We start from the raw sequence: 21,051 nt of genomic DNA on the forward strand, positions 1-21,051 counted from the left end.
CCAAAAATAAAATTTCTGTCATTAATTACTCACCCGTAAGACCTTTGTTTATCTTCGGAACACAAATTAACATTACATTTTTGATAAAAATCGAGAGGTATATTCTCGTCCATAGACAGAAATTTAACCAACACTTTCAAGGTCCAGAAAGGTACTAAAGACATTGTTAAAGTCGTGACTGCAGTAGTTCAACCTTAATGTTATGAAGCGACGAGAATACTTTTTGTGCGCAAAATCAAAACAAAAATAATGACTTCATTCAACAATCTTCTTCTCTTCTCTTCTGTGTCATTCTCCTACACTGTTTACATCCAGCGCTTACAGGTTCTACATCAGAACGTCAACTTTGGCCGGCACCTGCGTCAGCATCACACGTATGCGTCGTGCTGCTCACGTGAACAGCTTTGGCCAATACTGAGCCAGCATTTGGACGTAAACACGGAAGCCTTCACTGTGCTTACTGCGGCAACAACGTAAGGAGAATGACAGAGAAGAGGAGATTGTTGAATAAAGTCGTTATTTGTGTTTTGTTTTTGAGCACAAAAAGTATTCTCGTCGCTTCATAAAATTAAAGCTGCTCTCCATAACCTTTTTTGCTTAAAAATTATTCAAAATAAATTTTTGAGCATGTACATTACCAGCCAATATTCAAAACTATCTCCTTACCTTAGCCCGATTCACAACAGTAAGCTTATAATAAAGTTTTATAATTCGGGTGGTACTGGTGGGTATTCGTGGGAAAATCGAGCATGTCGCCATTTGTCTTTGCGTCATTACGTCACATCTGTATACATAAAAAACGAGTCCCAGCTAGTAGGCTACATTTATAGCCTTTTCTCACAGCAGCTGCAATAATTAAACGTATCATTTTTAAAGTAGATTGTATGGTATGACAAATTAACGTTAGTGATTAGACTGTACAGAAAGTGAAATCTACAGGTAACGCTAATACACACTAAATACACACAGTCACGCGATGCTGATGTTGTTAAAGGGTTAGTTCACCCAAAAATGAAAATTATGTCATTAAGGACTCACCCTCATGTCGTTCCACACCCGTAAGACCTCCGTTCTTCTTCGGAACACAGTTTAAGATATTTTAGATTTAGTCCGAGAGCTTTCTGTCCCTTCATTGAAAGTGTATGTACGGTGCACTGTCCATGTCCAGAAAGGTAATAAAACATCATCAAAGTAGTCCATGTGACATCAGTGGGTTAGTTAGAATTTTTTGAAGCATCGAAAATACATTCTGGTCCAAAAATAAATTTTATAAACTAAAATAAAGTTTATAATAAAATAAAGAATAAACTTTATTCAGCATTGTATTCTCTTCCGGAATCTTTCCATTGAATTGATTCCATTGAATCCTTTCATTTGTCGGCGTTGGTAATGCACTTTTACGTCGTTGTTTTTGGCGATTAGGACATGTGCGACATGCACACTTACGCACCATTTTAAAAAATATAGCAATACCAAAATACAAACAATGTAGAATAGCTTGAATACAGCGTGCGTCTCCCTCAGACTGTAAACGAAGCTCGGGCGCACCAGATAACACGTCGGCAGTGTCTTACAACAGCAGCGTCACTGCGGAGTCGTGAACCCGGATTGACAACAGACCCGGAAGAGAATACAATGCTGAATAAAGTCGTAGTCGTAGGTGAACTAACCCTTTAACATTAACAATTTGAGAACAAAGTATAACAATAATAATAATTTGCACGGTTTGACGTAATATGAGCAAAGCGATCTTTAGATTTAATCACCATTGGCAGTGCTATGCTTTTTTTCCTCCTTGTACAGATGACATTCTCCGGAGAAAATTCTTACTTTGGTCATACTTCCAAGACGTAGAATCTGTGATTCTGAAGTACAGTATCCACACCGATGTGGTGACTGACAGCAAACATTAGATTCATCCACGCTGAGGAGCCATGCCGAGGCAAAATGCACGTAAAGATAATTCCACAAACAACTGCAATTGCAGGTTTCAAACAAAAATAGCGACAAAGAGGCAAAATTACGGACTGCAGCTTTAAGGTTGGACCACTGCAGTCATGTTGACTGTTTTAACGATGTCTTTAGTACCTTTCTGGACCTTGAAAGTGTCAGATAAATTGCTGTCAATGAACGAGTCATATACCGCTCGGATTTCTTCAAAAATATCTTAATTTGTGTTCCGAAGATGAACGAAGTTCTTACGCGTGTGGACCGACATGAGAGTATACCTAATCCATTGCGTGGCTTGAAGACATTAATTCACTCAGAATACATAACTACAGCACTCGCTTCATTTTTCCTCGTGTGTCTGCAGCACGTGTTTTGCGCACGAGCCGCACACACCTCAAAACTACGCACTCAAATGATGAACTTTGTTTTGTCCTCAAAATGCACACACATATACCTTTTATGGGGAGTATTTTAACAATTAGTCGATTGATTGTTAATATAAACAACGATCCATTATGGGAATTGATCTAAAATGACATCCTTAATGTGGACCAGGCTTTATGCTCAGTCAAAAGTCTGGCTATATGAAAATATACTGTATGCAGTAACCTATTCATAGCTCATTGCCGTATCTTTTCTTGTTCTTTTCTGTTTTTCTGCAGAAAGAGATTCTACCTTCAGCTTTTAGAAGAACTTTTGTCATGTTTAGCATGTTGAAATGTGCCTCAAATGTGCAATTGTGATCCAAGGTTTATGTTCAAACCTTTTCAAAAAAAAAGTTTCCCACTTGATTTGCATCCCCCGAATATGTCACCTTTGCCCATTAGATCATATCATATTACTGCAAACTTGATTTGTCAAAGGTTCATCTATCACTCCACTTCATTATGGTGAGATTGCGGGTTTCGGCAAGTGAGATTGCTTGCTTATTTCTTACTGAGGTGAAAACTCCGACTCTTATTAGCTAAGGGTAGTCGACAAAAAAGAAAAGTTGAAAGATGAAAGAGTTGAACCCATTGCATCACAATGCAGGATGATGATTGTACTTCTGAATTTGCTCTGTGCGGTAAATGTTCTGGGCGTCACGCTTTTTGCATGATGCTGCGTGCACGTATTGTGAAGGGTTAGAAACAACCTTGAATCGCAACTGATCCATTCAATTTCCATATGGGCTTTGATGTAAAATGACGTGGTGGCTGATGATGCAGAGGCGTGACTCAATCACAATACGTCATCCACCTCTCAATGCAGTGTTATTAAATGTTCCCCTTATCTGCTGCCCGAATGTCTTGCTGTCAGAAGCTCTGCGTTCGTTGTTCGTGTAATCAGACACATCTCTAGCAAGGCTTTCAAAGCTAGTCTCATCCACAGCTGCCTAGGGCACCATTTACACATTCTGTTCTCGGCTGTCTCTACATTTTGAGCTCTTGATTAACAAAATACTAGGGCTGTTGGTGGATTAAAGTTAATTGAATTAACAATTCGGTTAACAATGATATGGCAATTAATTAATCAAATTAATTGCAGCTACACACATTAATCTACGTTTAGCGAAAATGTGTTTCTAAAACCCTTGATAGTACATTATTTTGCCAGATGAAAACATTGAATACATTACAAAAAGTCACTTAATAAATCACTTATTGTTTGTTTTATTTCCTTATCATTTAACAAATGCCTTTCACAGACCTACAGTCGACAAAATCCATTTTAATAGTTCACATGAAGGTGGTAGTTCTAGCTTGAATTGGTCTGATGTTTAGTAAGTTCCTTATTACGGATTTTATGTATGAATGGGGTGGCGTGATTAATTGAATAAATTCATCACATTACTTTCTCTGTGATGAGAAATGTAATGTGCTAATTTAGTGATCACACTAAATTAGCACATTAAATTGACAGCCCTAGAAAATACATTTCCATTGGTTTGTCAGTGTGATTCCCTAATAATGCTAGAGAAGTTCCCATCATGATATATATCCTGCTGTGCAGTGGTCCTCTATACATAATGGCAAGTTTTACGCCTTAATCTGATTCCAGTGCTTTCATGCTAGTCAAAAGCCAGACGCTATTAGCCAAAGTGCAAGCCTGCCCAGCATGGGCGTCTGCTCTTTAAGTGAAATATGGGAAGAGTTTTGAAAAGCCTTTTGAGCAGCTTTTACAGCTCTAAGTAACTTGGGATTTCTTCAGCCAGTACTAAACAATGTGTGGCTGGACTAAATCTAGGTCTTTTGTTTATTTCGTACGTTCTTGGTTAAAGCGTTGGACCTCTACGAACATTTTGTCTTCATTGACATCAATCATGATGGCGGCCCTGGGAATCCGGCTGTTGTCTTTGAGACTTTCTTATGCGACGTCTGTTTAGTGTTTTCCAATGGAACTATACAGGAATACAGAACTGCAGTCTTGCTTTGCTAAAACAGCCATGCAATTGATTTTCTTGGGGTTTTATTGCTCTTGCAGTTTTTTGTTCGATGTGGTCAGCCAGCTTCTCTTCTCTAAGTAGAGTAAGTGGATTAGATTACATTCACTGTTTGTTTTTTTAATTTTATGCATATTTAAAAGATTGAACCTTTTTAAAACTTGTTTATGTCAAGTCTGAGCCGTGGCCTAACAGTAAGGAGATAAGAGTTTGATGCCGCTCGTGCCATGCGCCGATCGTATGTTTGTTTCCGATCTCTTCTTAACTGTGAGAAAAATTTAAAGCAGGGGTCTCCAACCTTGCTCCTGGAGAGCTACCATCCTTCAGCTCCAACCCCAGTCAAACACACAAACCAGATAATCAAGGTGTTAAGTCGCCATGAAATCAAAATTGAAGTTTTTTGGCTTTTAGTATGAATATAGCCTTACTGATATCTGTAATCTAGTGTGCTCCAAAACAATGACAAAATTCATATTTAGAAGATATAAGCATTCAAAACTTAGTCTCTCACTTCCGCCAATATGGATCAATGATTTTGACATCACACTGCACTTCAGCTTCTCATCAGATTTTCTGTCCAATCAAATGCTCTGTAGAATCTAAAGCGTCCCGCCACCTACATTATAGACACTGAAGCTGCGGCTAAAATTGGTCATTTGTTCACACTTTTACTATTTTCTACATGGTGAATGGCACGTAGTGCACTTTATAGGGGATAGGGAATGATTAAGACAGTGTAAATATGCTTTCCATTGTGGTGAATGAAGTCTGGTTTAAAGTTAGTGGCATGTGAACCGCTGCAGCGTGAGCACAATCTGCTCCGGTCCAGAGACACGAGAGCACAAAGCAGATCATTTACTTGAGTCTACGCAGACCACAAAATTTGTCTGACCTATTTGAATTCTGCACAGAATGTTATATTTTAAAGCGATATGGAGGAGATTAGGAGGAGAAACGCTTAGATATTAGAAGGAAACTGAGGCTTTACCAAGCTCAACGGCTCTGGCCGAACTGTGATATAAATGAAAAGCTATTGGCTATTTAAAAAAAGGGGAGGAGCTGTTAGATATGTCCCGCCATGTCTTCCTGTTTCAGTGGATTGAAGAATGCCGTGCGTTTCAAGTCACTTCAGTGAGCCTTTAAGGATTACTTGAAAATTTCAGGCAGTTTTATCAAATTTAAGGTCATAAAAAGTCTTAAGTGTCCCAATTATAATTTTATTTTGGAGGTCTCCTACAATAGGTTTACATGCATCCAAGGTCAAAAAACACTTTAATTTTCTCATACATCGCAGCATCATCTCTTTTCTCACAGTGTCTCAATGGTAAAGGATTCAGTCTCTCTAAACCCCACCTTTCTGAGAGCCTACTCTTCTCTGATTGGTCAGATGGCCCAGTCTGTTGTGATTGGTCATGTGTCAGTAAAAAAACGCCCATTACCTTATTTGAATTTCAGCTCGGGATCTTCCTCAGCATTTGATACTCAGTGATACAAACGGTAATGGTGGTGTCGGTTTTACCATATCAATTCCAGTGTGAGTCCTCATTCTTTGGAAGTGCAGCAAAGTAGATTTGCTGTCGCAGTGCAGAAAAATAGTCTTTTCAACATGTTGAAAACGCAAATCAAACTCTTCTAGTCTCCGCTACAACTACAGTGTTTGAGGGTGGGGCAAAGTAGACATTGTTTGTTGATAGGCTGGCATTATGCAAATTTGTTACAAACCTACATAGGTTTGTGTAGGAAGTAAGAGTGAAATGAAATGACTCGTTTCAGGCAGTTCAGAATCGAAATTCAAAAACTCCATTTATCTGCACTTTGATCTTTGAAACGTTGCAGACGTTTTACATTCACAAACAGCTGTATTACACACTACATGAGGAGTAATATCCAAAAAAGCATAATAGGGGCACTTTAAATTGTGTAACAAACGTCTTAATGATCATTTTAAGTGTTCCTAAATTTACTTTATGGTGTTTATATTGCAATATGTGGTACAAGCATATTTATCTCCCTTATCTTTTTGAAGTTTATAAATATATATTAATATTATGCTTTTTTATGCACTCTTAGATTTTTCCACTTAGCAGTACATGTGCTCCTTTGGGAAAAATAAAACGACCATGGTTCTTGCTCGTCAAACAAGCGTGTTTGAGCTTTCCTTTACTATTGTTTGAAACAAGATTGGAGTAATGTCAGAATTATTATTTTTATTTATTATTATTCGTTAATTTCAAACAGGAAGAACTTTATTTTCTGGTTAAATTGTATTCTTAATCTCAGTTTTGATACAATCTTGATGGGGAATTCGCCCGTCTCAAACTCTGCAGGTTAATCCTTAAGGCAGATCTGCTTAGACAAGAACTTGCTGCAAAGAAACATTTTCAGATTGGTTTTGAGTCGCCATCACATACGTTTAAGCTCTCAGTCTCCGCTTGTTCTTGCTGTTTCCTCCCCCCCCAAGCTTCATTGAGTCTCGTCATGTGCCAGGCAGTTTGTTTGGTGTGCAGTGTCAGGGGAATATCCAGCTTTCCGCAGAGCTGTCCCTCACATCCACAAGCCACTTTCTCCTGATGGAACACACCTTAATTAGCATCTAACTGCTTTATGCCTGTGACTGTGCCCCGTCCCGTGGGGACCACAAGTGGTCTGTGTTATAGTGAGCGAGTCAGTGAGTGTGAATGCAAAGCAGTCAGGCAGACGTTCATTTGAGACACGCTCCAGCTGTCCCACGGGCCCTGTCGTGTCTTCGCTGACACTTAATCCCGGGCCTGGGTGATTGGCAGCGAGCTGCTCCGCCGCCAATGACGCTCGTGTTTTTCCATCCACCTGCTTTTGTTTCAGGTCATTGATAGCCCTGAGGTTCACATGCTGAACGGGGGAGGAGGAGCGGGAGGAAGAGGAGTGAGACGTGAGCTAGATTGAGTTTCCTTGGCGACCGGAGGGACCCACTTGGGGCGATGACTCTGGAGAATGCAGCATGTACACTTGAGGTGAGGGGCGATGCCATGCGGTATTTTGATGCTGTTCTGTAACTTTATGTGTCTGTGTCTCTTGCGATTCTCACTGTAGCTACGTCTTCTGTGACTGATCTTGCCGAACAGCTTTAATTAATTCAAATAGTTTCCTGGAAATAAATCACTTGTACTTTATCTCCAGCTCTTACTCTTGCTCTACATTAACTGCTGATAAGTGGCCAGGTTTTTGTGCTTGTCTGCTCTTATGAGCTGGGATTTATTTCTTTAATCTAGTTTGTAGTGTTCCTCATTGAGATGTTCTAACATTGGTTCTTTTGCATAATGAATTGGCCATTTGCTGAAAGAGTAATAATGGTGTTTCACCCTAATTTGCCTTGAGCATCATCTCTAGTGGTCTAGAGGCTATTTTAAATCATGAGTTGTCACAATTCCCAAAAAATGATTTGCTATTGTACAGAGCCCCTAAAGGGACCTTTGAAAAGTAAAAATATACAGACATTTGCGTTTGCACGAGAATTTTTATCGTGCTCATGAGAAACTATTGCATGCGCACAAGATTTTTTTGGGTACTCGCACGTTACAATTTCCAGTTTATGTATATGATTTTTTTGCAGTGAGTCTGTTGTTTGATTAACATTAAAAATACAGACAGCATTAGGAACATTAGGCTGCTGTCACTTTAAAGGTCCCGTTTTTCGTGGTTTTTTGAAGCTTTGATTGTGTTTATAGTGTGCAATATAACATGTGTTCATGTTTCGCGTGTAAAAAAACACAGTATTTTTCACATAATTTACTTATCTGTATACCGCTGTTTCCACGGTCATAAAAACGGGCTGATGACTTCCTTGTTCTATGAAGTCCCTCCTTCAGAAATACGTAACGAGTTCTGATTGTGCCAGCGGTTCCTGTGTTGTGATTCGACAGCAGCTTAGCGCTCCTTGCCCGGAAAGGTCACGCCTCTTACCATAACGTGGAGATGCACGCGCTCAGTGTTATTGTAAACATGTCTTTAATTTTACCCTATCAATTTGAGCCGGAATCAGACCCGGTGATTGGACTGCGGGATGAAAATAACAGCGTTTTGACAACATGGCGACAAACACACTCTACAAACGCAACTCTTGTGTATTCCTGTGGGCGGAGGTTAGTCAAAAAACTGTTTTAGTGACGTCATTAAAGAAGGAAGTAGAGGGATGTAGTCCAAACTGGCTGTTCGATGTAGGCGACTTCTGTTAAATAAAATATCTCGCTTGGCATTGAACTTTGAGCTTTAAAATTTTACAGATTTTATTAATACTCTAACAACAACATTACACACTAACTAAAGTTTGAAACATGGGATCACGAAGAACGGGACCTTTAAGACTAATGCACGGATCCAATATACTGTTAAACATGCATTTAATTTTTTGTGTACATTCACTTAAAACATAAACATGACGTAATTTTGTGTGAAATTGCCCGTTCAAGCACAAGATGTGAAAGAGAGCTCAATTCAGTACTGTGGACGCGCGCTTTCGGTTGTGCAGTTCGGTTGCGCACACTTCTCAAACTTCTCACACAGCGCGCAAGTAATCTTTTACGTCTTTTTGCGCTTTAATGTTTAAATTGGCAGGGTTTAAAAACGTGCAAATGATAAACTTTCATGACGATGCAGCACTGGTCCAATCGGGACAGCGACAGTGCTGTCAACGAGCCCTACATGTGCTAGCGACAGAGGGGCGCTCAGAAGCCAAGCGACAGTATGTAAAGCTTAGCAGGCAATGAAATTATATCTGCGCTAAACTTATTTTTGTCTCTAACTCAATTACAGGCAACTGTAATCATACAATTTACTAGCCATTGGCTAATAAAATACATTTTTAGTCACCTCTTGTGAAATTTGTTCGCATACTCGAATTGTAAAGGGTTGCCTTATGTCCAGTTTAACACATCCTTTGTGGCAGCCGAGAAACCACGACACGAAATGGGCTTATGGCACAATCCGACTGCGTACATTGTCCTTTATGCTACGTTTAACAACTTTCTCAAAATTTGGACTTTGTTAGGGCAGTATATTTATATTGTCCCATATAAAACTTTAACAGCCAATTAAAACATGTTGGTACAGTAAAATGTGCTAAAAATTAGTATTTCACAAGATCAATAAACCCTTTATTAAACCACTTTGTCGTATTTTACACATCCTTACAGGTGGCAGAAAAATGCTGAATTTCTTCATTCAATTCTAACAGCGCTTCTTGCTAGCAGCATCGTAGACATAGAGGACTTTAGGAAGCGTCCTGTTATAAAAAGGAGCCTCGCGTCAATAAGTGACAACGAATAAGTAGCTGGATTCAGCTTTGTACTAGATGAACTGCTGATCTAGATGATCCATTGAACTTAGCATATTGAGTTATATTTCATATAAATCAGCCTGTTTCACAGTGCGGTTTCTCGAGTTAAAATCATTAAAGCTGACAGAAGGCCTTAAAATATGATGTACTGCCCTAACGAAAGCCACATTTTTATTGTTTTTATTGTACCAATCTTTTTATATTGGACCCTTGAATCAAAGTCTGTATATTTTTTGTTTTTACAATAAAATGTTTAGTCACTTTAGATATAATTGAGTGTACATTACATCACAGAAAGATATAAATTAATTTTTGACAGTTCACGCATACAGCCAAATTCGCATGGTCTGAGTGCGCTTGTAAATAATTTGAAATCATTCCTCTTATTCTGCTACATAAGAGAGCACAAATAAACCACCACATTTATAGCAACAGAGGAAAGACGTGAACAATACAAGTAATTGTGAACAGTACCATTTACCCAATTTACATCCCTCCTTATCTAGAGCAAGAGCAATCATTAATCATTTGAGTTCTTTCCTGTTTGGTGCTCTTACATTTGTGTTTTTCTCTAATATGTTGGAAAATTATTTGTGCTATTTTTGCATATTTATGCTGTTTTAATAATCCTATAAGGAAGCTTATAAGATGACATTAAAGGCTAAACCAAAATGCATAAAGTCTAGTTTTTTGTGTATTTAAAGCATAAACTATTTACACCCGAGGGCCGTATGAAGTCAGTAGTTTGAGACCCCTGTTCTAGTAGATTTTATAAGTCTTCCTATATTATTATGACACATTTGGGACTGTTGCCCATTACATTATTGTGTCCAGCACAGGTATCGGATTTGAGTCTCTTCTTGCTACTACAAATACTGCAGAAAAAACTGCTAATGTTACTTTTTGAAAGGGTAATTTATATATTTATGGGTTAATTATGTATGTAACATTTCAACTTTAAATGTATTTTTTTTAATTAATATATGGTCCTTAGGTGATATATGGCTAGATATTACACCAGATCTTTGTCCAAAGGCAGATTTTCAGTATGAGAGTGAGGTAAGAGCTAGTCCGACTCGACAAGTGGTATAGAGACCTGCTGTAATGAACCGAGTTATAATATTGACCTCTCTTTAAGTTCCTGACTTTGTTTTGTTTTGTTGCAAAAACAGATATATGAACCTTTGCTGTGTTCAATTATTTACTCCAGGCCTGAACAAAAGTGAGCATTGGCCAGAAGAACTGAACGCTGCCCAGCTCAGGTGCTTGTTAATAATGAAATGCTAAGCTCCAAGCCTCTGTTTTTCTTTTTGAATGTGTTGTCTCTCACTCAATGCTTTAAGCTCTGAATGGCAGTGACAGTCAGGTAAACTGAACCCCTCCTCCTTTTCAGTGTCAGTTTTTTGGACTGTATCAAGGTCACACATGGATCATCACTTCATCTGTGGCACTTCATCAGTCCCACTCATGTGTGCATGTTATGCAGTTTTGCTCTATCTATCTGTCTGTCTGATATAATCTGCGAAAACCCATCACATGGTGAAATTTTACCTATCACATGTTTCAATACCATATGAAAGAATCAAGCCCTTTCCAAATCTATTTTTAATTCTTTCATAGCTTGTCTATAACAACAGTTATGGTTATCTGAAGTCGGCTGATCGCTGTGATTTTCAGAAATGGAATTTCGAGAAAAATGGGTTTAAATAACTGTCACCCCCTTTTTTCATGTAGACATGAAAATGCACTTTCCAAACATTAATGGTTGTAATTCAAGAATGCTTTGGAATATAGACCTAAGGTTGGTCTTGTTTTAAAGAAGACACATGTCAGATTATTGTAGAAGTGAAATAAATTATGAAAGTGAAATTTAAAAAAGTTATAGAAGTTTGTTTATGAAAAAGTAAAAATATAATTGTTTATATTTTATAATAATATATTACAAAGCGTGTTGTACTCTTAAACTGCAAGAAAATAAAAGCCAAAAATGTCAACATTCCAAATTTTAGGTTAAAATATTTCAAAAATTAGCTTTCAGTAAGATTTTGTTTGGACGCAGTACCAAACTTTTTCACTAAATGACACCCAATCTCCATATCTGACATTTTAAGGGTGCCTCCATTTATTTGAGTAATCTGAACCATATATTTCCATATTTTCATACACTTTAGGAAGTAGACATCCTATTCAGAAGTAGTATGGGCAGTATTTGATTTGAATTCAACCTCTAATAAACACATAATTAGAACATGTGTGTTCATTATAGCTCCGTTGTTCTTTTGTGCTTTGTCTTCTTATGATAACGTTGTATTCGGAAAAAAAAAAATCTTTGCGTGCCGTAGTTTATACAGGACTAGCGGGAAATTTGCATTAATTCACCTTCATTCTACATCTTATGTGGTTTATTTTGATGAACTGTCTTTGTAGTGTTAAGACAGGGAAAGCTATGGCCATATACATACATATACACATACATATATATACACACACTACCGCTGAAAAGTTTGGGATTGGTAAGATTTTTAATGTTTTTAAAAGAAGTTTCGTCTGCTCACCAAGGGTGCATTTACTTAATTAAAAATACAGTAAAAAACTGTAATATTGTGAAATATTATTACAATTTAAAATGACTGTTTTCTATTTGAAAATATTTGAAAATGTAATTTATTCTTGTGTTGGCAAAGCTGAATTTTCAGCATCGTTACTCCAGTCTTCAGTGTCACATGATCCTTCAGAAATCATTCTAATATGTCAATTTGCTGCACAAGAAACATTTATTGTTTACAATTGTACAAAATATTTTTTTTCAGGATTCTTTGAATAGAAAGTTCAAAAGAACAGTGTTTATTTGAAATCTAATCTTTTTTAACATTGTAAATGTCTTTACTGTCACTTTAGATTGATTGAGAATGCATCCTTGCTGAATAAAAGTATTAATTTCTTTAATTTCTTTTCAAAAAAATAAAAATAAAAATTCTTACTGACCCCAAACTTTTGAACGGTAGTGTATAATGCTACAGAAGCTTTGTATTTCAGATAAATGCTGTTCTTTTGAACTTTCTATTCATCTAGGAATCCTGAAAAAAAAAAAAAAAAAAAAAGTACACAACTGTTTTCAACATTGATAATAACAAATATTTCTTGAGGAACTAATCATCATATTAGAATGATTTCTGAAGGATCATGTGACACTGAAGACTGGAGAAATGATGCTGAAAATTCAGCTTTGCCAACACGAGAATAAATTACTTTGTAAAATATATTCAAATAGAAAACAGTTATTTTAAATTGTAATAATTTTTCACAATATTACTGTTTTTACTGTATTTTTAATTAAATAAATGTAGCCTTGGTGAGCAGACGAAACTTCTTTTAAAAACATTAAAAATCTTACCGATCCCAAACTTTTGAGCGGTAGTGTATGTGTATATGTGTATATATGTGTGTGTGTGTGTGTGTGTGTGTGTGTGTGTGTGTGTGTGTGTGTGTGTGTGTGTGTGTGTGTGTGTGTGTATATATATAAAATATACTCACACACACAAACACACACCCAGAGCAGTGGGCAACCGTATTTGCCGCGGCTCCCGGGGAGTGATTTGTAGGGTTAGATGCCTTGCTCAATATATACACTCACCAGCCACTTTATTAGGTACGCCTTGCTAGTACCGGGTTGGACCCCCTGTTGCCTTCAGAACTGCCTTATTTCTTTCCTCAGAGATTTTGGTTCATATTGACATGATCGCCTCACGCAGTTGCTGCAGATTTGTCACATCCATGATGCGGATCTTTTGTTCCACCACATCCCAAAGGTGATCTATTGGATTGAGATCTGCTGACTGTGGAGGACATTTGAGTATAGCGAACTCATTGCCATGTTCAAGAAACCAGTTTGAGATTATTTGAGCTTTGTGACATGGCGCATTATCCTGCTGGAAGTAGCCATCAGAAGATGGGCACACTGTGGTCATAAAGGGATGGACATGGTCAGCAACAATACTCAGGTGTGCTGTGGCATTTAAATGATGCTCAGTTGGTACCAAGAGGCTCAAAGTGTGCCAAGAAAATATCCTCCACACCATTACACCACCAGCAGCAGCCTGAACCATTGATACAAGGCAGGATGCATCCATGCTTTCATGTTGTTTACGCCAAATTCTGAATGTTGCAGCAGATTTCGACACTCTTCAGACCAGGCATCGTTTTTCCAATTTTCTATTGTCCAGTTTTGGTGAGGCCGTGCAAATTGTAGCCTCAGTTTCCTGTTCTCAGCTGACAGGAGTGGCACCGTTGTGCATTCAGAGATGCTCTTCTGCAGAAGGCAGTCTGGTCATTCTCCTCTGACCTCTGGCATCAACAAAGAATTTTCACCCACAGAACTGCCGCTCCCTGGATATTTCCTCTTTTTCAGGCCATTCTCTGTAAACCCTAGAGATGGTTGTACCTGAAAATCCCAGTAGATCAGCAGTTTCTGAAATACTCAGACCAGCCCGTCTGGCACCAACAACCATGCCATGTTCAAAGTCATTCAAATCACCTTTCTTCCCCATTCTGATGCTCAGTTTGAACTTCAGCAGATCGTCTTGACCATGTCTACATGCCTAAATGCATTGAGTTCATGCCATGTGGTTGGCTGATTAGATACTTGGGTTAACAAGCAGTTAAACATGTTTACTTAATAAAATGGCTGGTGAATATGTGTATATGTATGTATGTATATAATATGTTTGTACTGTATATGTGTATTTGTTTTTTATTTGACGACACAGAATGCTGTTCATGGACATTTTTAAGTAGATTAAAATCATGTCACTGCTGATGAGTGTAATATTTGAACTGAATGGTATATTTATAGCACAAAGTCACAGTAGATGCTCAATTACAGCTCTGTTTCAGACAAAAGAGAGAGCACAAATAAACATTTATAGCAACAGAGGAGAGACATGAACATTAACAAGTAATTGTGAACGGTACCATTTTACCTAATTTAAATGCCTCCTTATTTAGAGCAAGAGCAATCATTAATCATTTGAGATCCTGTTTGGTGCGCTCACATTTGTTTTTCTCCAATAACAAAAATTTGTTTACATTTGGCTGCTTTTTCTTTAAAAGGAAGCTATAAACCAAAATGCATAGTGATTTAACGATAAACTATTACTACTCAACAGGCGGTATGAAATGCAAGGCGGTAGTTTGAGACCCCTGTTCTAGTAGATTTTTGTGACATATTTAGTCCTTAACAAGATAAGGCCTATACAGGGGCCAAGGTGAGAAAGATGATTTGTTGTGCTGTGACTCACTCAGTCATTGGATACAACTGAATGTTTATGTATGGCCACAGAAAACACTTCTGATTGACAACGTCTACTGAACTAAAATGGCATCGCTGCCTCTGATACTAGGCTTTATAATGTGTTTTTTTAATTCATTTTGGCAGATCAGGGCAGATGCATTTATGTGGCTTCTAATCTTCACAAAGAATTTAACAAGCTCTTTTAAACACTGAAGCATTGATAGGGATTAAGCATCAGTTTTGGTATTGGATTCTGATCTTTAACTTGAAGTGTGAGATGCTGAAATATTCCCACTACTAGCCAATGCAGTTGCCTCAAATGTTCCTTGGCCTTTGTTAGAGAGATTTAATGAGGCTGTGCATTGAAAGAACAGGTAGAGGAGATTATCGTAGAATATTCTGCTAGTCTAGACCTGATTGATTCATCATCTTTACTACTCACGCAACAGGTCAAGAAGCCCTGTCTAAAGAACATCTGTTGTCTGCAATCCATGTTATAAGAAAAGCACTTGACACCATGAATGATAAAACTGTGCAGACAGTATGGAAATGGGTCGGACTGAACACTCATACCGGCATCATTTACACCAGTCATCTGGAAAGTGGGCTGGAGGTGGCGGATATTGAATCAGCTTTTGCATGTTAAATATGTAAAGGAGTGGTGATAAAGCTCATCAGAGCATCACTTTTTCCATTTGACTAGCTGGTCTGATTGGGATAACATCAGATGCTGGGAACGTGGTATTGTGGAGCTCAGGTTCCTCGGTATTGATACCAAGTCCGTATTATAGGCAACAAATAAACCGCCTTTAAAAGAAAAGGAGTTGATTAACTGCATAAAACCTTTTTTTTTTTGTGCAAAAAAAAAAAAAAAAGACATGAGCTGTGTCCGAAACCGATCCCTATCCACTATATAGTCCACTATATCGGGTGTCGGCCATTTTGTAGTGGTGTCCAAATTCTGAGTGAGTGACTTAATTCCCTACATTCGTTCACTACTTTTTACCCACAATTCTCTCTGATTTCGAGTGTACGTTCGATGTACACTCGCTGAAGCACTATTTCCCAAAATCCAATGTGGAGAGGACTGTCGTTAATCATCAGTAGCGTATTCAAATCATAACGGTCGCCTGAGGGCGCTCAAACACCATCTTATTTGTGAGCGTGAGAGTTTATAACAAACTAAAAAAACTTTATTAAAAAGAATAAATACATTAAATAATGTACACTTGTTAATGTGTTTATTTTTTGTTTACGGTATTTTATAGTATTTAATGATTATGAACACATATTAAGCATGACAAACCAATTATACAATCGATTAAACTACAAAGCTGGCACGGAGGCATGTATGATTACAAAATAAAGTCATTATGATTGTTATTGTTATTAACATTATTTTATAATGTAAGTGACATGTAGGATAAAATTGTTTTATCGCGTCGAGCCGTTTCTGCGACAGCTCCAGCTCTCTGATGCACAGTGTATACGTCAGTGTCCGAATTCACTCACTTCATTTCGTTCACTCCATGCAGATATAGTGCACTCAAATGCCATACACTATATAGGGAATAGTGAATGAGTGAACGAGTGAGCGGTTTCGGACACAGCTATGGACAATTGATGAGTGAATCATTTTTAAATGAATTATTCCTGATATTATTCTGATATTATTAGGATTATTAGGGTAGTGTGTATTTGTTGATAAATGTCATGCATAGAAGTGTTTTAGTTACAACCTCTTAAACGGTTAGTTCACCCTTAATGTTATAAAGCGATGAGAATACTTTTTGTGTGCAAAAACAAAACAAAAATAACAACTATATTTAACAATTTGAACTGTTGTTATATGCAGTTGATGCAGTGAAAGTAGTGCAGGCTTCCGTGTTCTACGTCCGAACGCAGAAATAGATTAATAAAACCAAAGATTGCCCATTTCATATACCCAAAAATTAATTATACCTCTTATTTAAACATAAGAGCCAGCGGCAAATTCCCGAATCACTGGCCGAGATGAAACTGTTCTCGGCGGGTACATGAGCACCTAATGGCTGCTGACGGCGTGGAGCTCACATTTCCGAAAACGTCTAAACAAATTGTCAAAGAGGTGCTATGTTTACATATGTTGCATATTTGATAGGGCTGTAACGATATGCGATATAAAACCGAAATCGCGATACGCAGGTCCACGAACCTGTATCGCGATGTGAGAAGGCAGAATCGCGACACACCCCTTCCAACTCCCAGAGTTATCCTGTCTCAATCAGCTCTCTAGTTCAGTAAGTGTTTCGCGCACACATTGAATCTTGCAAGCAGGTTTAAACGTTTCTCATGTCAGTCTCTTGCATGGTCGCGTGAGAAAAGTCGTGGCTTTCTTTCACCGCAGTGCCACAGCAACAGCTGTGCTCACAGAAAAGCAAAAGACGCTTGCGATGCTTTGCTTTAAGAAGTTCTGTGGGGCCGTTCACATATTGCGTCTTTTCCGCGTGCAAGTCCGTTATTATTTTCAAATGTAGCCGCGTGGCAGGCGTGCTCATAATGGGATCAACGCGGTCGCGACGCGCATGCAATTCTCAACTTCTCAGAATGCCGCAAGCGCACCGCAGGTCGTGTGACAAGAATCAACCGATCAGCTATGGCCTTTCCGTAACAAAACATCAAAAGCTCAGCCGAACAGCTGATCATAGCTGTACATGGTGGTTTTTATATCTTATCTCCATCAATATATCTCGTAGTAGAACTAATGCAAGGGCTAGAAATCATTTATCCTTTGCAGAAACATCCTGTTCCTCTTGGAGAGCTCAGTTCATGGTTGCATAGCAACGACCGACGCCACGGGAGCGCGAGCGCTTTGGGAAGAAGGAGAAGCGGTGCGGCCGCGCCTTCCACGCGTTTTTAGACGCGATATGTAAACGTCTAAGTTCATGTTAAATTTAACATTTTTTTTCAGTGACAGACAGCCCTATTCAACTGTTAATTTGAATACAGAAGGTTTTTATTAAATTTTTATATTTATTTATTTTATTGAAATGTGATCTTGTATGTACAACAAGGAAAATTATTGAAATTTGTTCATGTTTTTTTAATAAATCTTGTTTGAATTTCAGTTTCATTTTGTTCAAAATATCGTGATACGTATCGTATCGTGAACTCCGTATCGAGATACGTACCGTATCGTGACCTGAGCGTATCGTTACACCCCTAATATTTGAGGTCTAAATAACTACATCCTCTCCTAAAAAAAAAAAACCTCTTAAAACTAAAATTATGGTGTTTTTGCTTGTTCGCCATGACCCCGCTGTGAGAAATGCTGCAAGCGGAGTGATACAAACAGTGAAACAGTTCCCCTGGTGATACTGGTAGAATATCACATGGCTAGAAAAGGCTCTTAGCCAATCAGATTCGAGAACCAGAACAAACTGTTGTATAAAAACACTTATAACAGCCTCCCATAGTGAATCTGGTTAAGACGAAAACACATTTTAGAAGAAGGATTGATGTATTGACATTATTTTTGAACAAAAACATACAACATAGTTATGTTGGCTTGAGAAAGCCAACATATTGATATTCTTTTTAGGCATATTATTATTTTTCTTCTGAAACGAAATATTCTGACTGCTACTCCTCCTAGAGCTTTAATGCTACATGCACCAAACTTGCCACAGACCTGGGCTCTGATGTGTAGTCTGTTGCTATATCTTTTCAGACCAATCAGAGTTACAGTTTTTGAATACTAAATTATCAAATCTCATACATTTCCCAAACTGTTAGTCTTTATTCATTAATTTAAAACAATGTTTTAGATCATCGTTTCTCTCAACGCGAGTGCCCACTGCTGCTCCTCACAAAAGTTTGTCATTTGCATGTGTTTTTAAGCCTTGCTAGTTAATAACATTTCAAGTGATTTTACACGATGCGTTTTGTGTGACACATAAGAGATGTGTCGCGTCTCTAATAACGCCCGCGCGCCGAAGCTCGTTCATTCTCGCTTCTATCAGTGCTCTTCCTTCATCATTGCTTATTTCATTTCTTTGTTTGAATGTTTATGTGTATGTCTGTGTTAATGTGTTAATGATGTGTGGCATCTGTGCAAACTACATTTCCTAACGGATGAATAAACTGAACAGAACTGAACTGAATGGACAAATACACACAAGATCATGTCAAAATACATGGCGAATATCATTGAAAACAGTCGTTTATGTCTCAAGTGAACAGAAACTGATGAAAGGCTTAATTCATTAATTTAAAACAATGTTTTTAGATAATGAATTCATTTAAATATTTTTTTACAGACTTATTTATAACATTTAGACATTATATGTGTTTTGACTGTTTGTATGTTGTATAATTATATCTCTAGGTAAAGAGCATATATTAACAAACAAAAAAAAATCTTTTAAGAGGGACTCATTGATTTATTCTCCCTAAGGCCCCCACTTAATGTAAGTTTGCCTCTGCACATAAAGACTCCACTTTGAGTCCTGTTCAAGGTGTATTTAGCATTATATTTGTTTTTACTTTTGAAATTACAACCCACAGCTTCCCTATTAATAGAGAGATGCTATACAGACGGGACTAATTCACACATGCAATCGCTAAATAATTAAGGCATTCAAATAAATGTAATCTTACTGTGCTTTTATCTGTATCTGATTTACAACGAGCAGAAATCTGTAAGTTATGTTACGACCTGTGGACAAAATAACTGATGAAAGAGAACCGTTATGTCGAGCAATAGCACTGTGGGTAATGAATTCCAAAGGTGCCATAATACATTTGTCACAGCTGTGCACAAGGTGACCAAAGTTCAAGTCCCACTTCAAGTTTTGGGCTTTCTCAAGCCAACATCAAAGTTTGTTTACGAACATTAGCTTCTAGTTACATAGTGTACCTTTTAAGTTTCAGTAATTTTATGTGCTTTTGTCATTTTTATTAGTTGTAAAAATATTTTTAGGTAGCTTTATTTTTATTTCAATTTTAGTAGTTTTAGTACAACAAGTTTAAGTTTTCAACTAATTTCTCTTGTTTTATTTCAGCTTTTTCAAAAAATAAAATAATATTTTTAGTTTAACAGTAACAGCACATATATTGACTTTAATATTTTGGCTAAATTAATTCTGCTTTCAGTATTGATTTTTTTTGTGTGTGTAGTGTTTCATAGTATTGTAGTACTCTCAGATCTGTTTAACATATTTTACCCATTTAAATCCATTCTGCAGATTTCACAATCTGCATGGAGAATACATTTTGGGGTTTTGTTATAGGACCACTTAACATTTCTTTAAAATTTGGACTATAAGGCAAATTGTAATATTTCTCTTCTACTCATCACTCAATACATCTCATATAGCTGAGTGTTGCAGCAGTTGATGAACATGTTAATGAACAAACTGAATCATCTGTTGGCCTAAATAACGGTCCCTGAATCATTTGATCTGCTGTCCATGTTTCCTGTTGTTTGCACAGTGATAGTGAGGACACAGCCGAATCCCTGACTCATGTATTGAGGGTTATCCTGCCAGCAAGGATTGGCAGGCTTGTGTTGTCTTGTATTGTCTGTGTAATGTACAAATATTCTGTTGTCAAATCCTGATACTGTTCATTCTGATTAGCATTAGTGGAGAAAGTGTGCTTTTTTTTTTTTTCTCGGTGTGGACTCTGAAAGATTTTTAATAAATATATATATACATATATTTTTTTTTTCTTTCAAAAACACACACACACACACACACACATATATATATATATATATATATATATATATATATATATATATATATATATATATATATATATATATATATATATATATATATATATATATATATATATATATATATATATATATAGATAGATAGATATATGTATAGATATATGTATAGATATGTGTGTATATATATATGTTTTTGAAAAAAGGCTGCACCACTGAGGCCATAAAATATTCTAAGCGTCATTACTCCAGTCTTCAGTGTCGCATGATCCTTCAGAAATCATTCTAATATGCAGATTTGCTGGTCAAGAAACATTTCTTCTTATCATTATTGTTGAAAACAGTTGTTCATAATTTTGTGG

At 37.2% G+C, this 21,051-nt stretch overlaps 1 protein-coding gene across 3 annotated transcripts in view; it reads left to right on the forward strand.

Annotated features, from left to right (window-relative positions):
- tjap1 (tight junction associated protein 1 (peripheral)) overlaps nt 1–21,051 on the forward strand; it is a 152,001-nt gene that overhangs the window by 49,562 nt on the left and 81,388 nt on the right. For 2 of the 3 annotated variants that reach the window (XM_048205547.1, XM_048205549.1), the window contains exon 3: nt 7,214–7,362. The exons of the other annotated variant lie outside the window; for it this stretch is intronic. The gene's annotated coding sequence lies outside the window, so the exon portion shown is untranslated. The remainder of the gene's footprint in view (nt 1–7,213; nt 7,363–21,051) is intronic. 3 annotated transcript variants of the gene reach the window in all.

This window comes from Megalobrama amblycephala, linkage group LG10, assembly GCF_018812025.1.
Source record: "Megalobrama amblycephala isolate DHTTF-2021 linkage group LG10, ASM1881202v1, whole genome shotgun sequence".
Lineage (NCBI taxonomy): Eukaryota > Metazoa > Chordata > Actinopteri > Cypriniformes > Xenocyprididae > Megalobrama > Megalobrama amblycephala.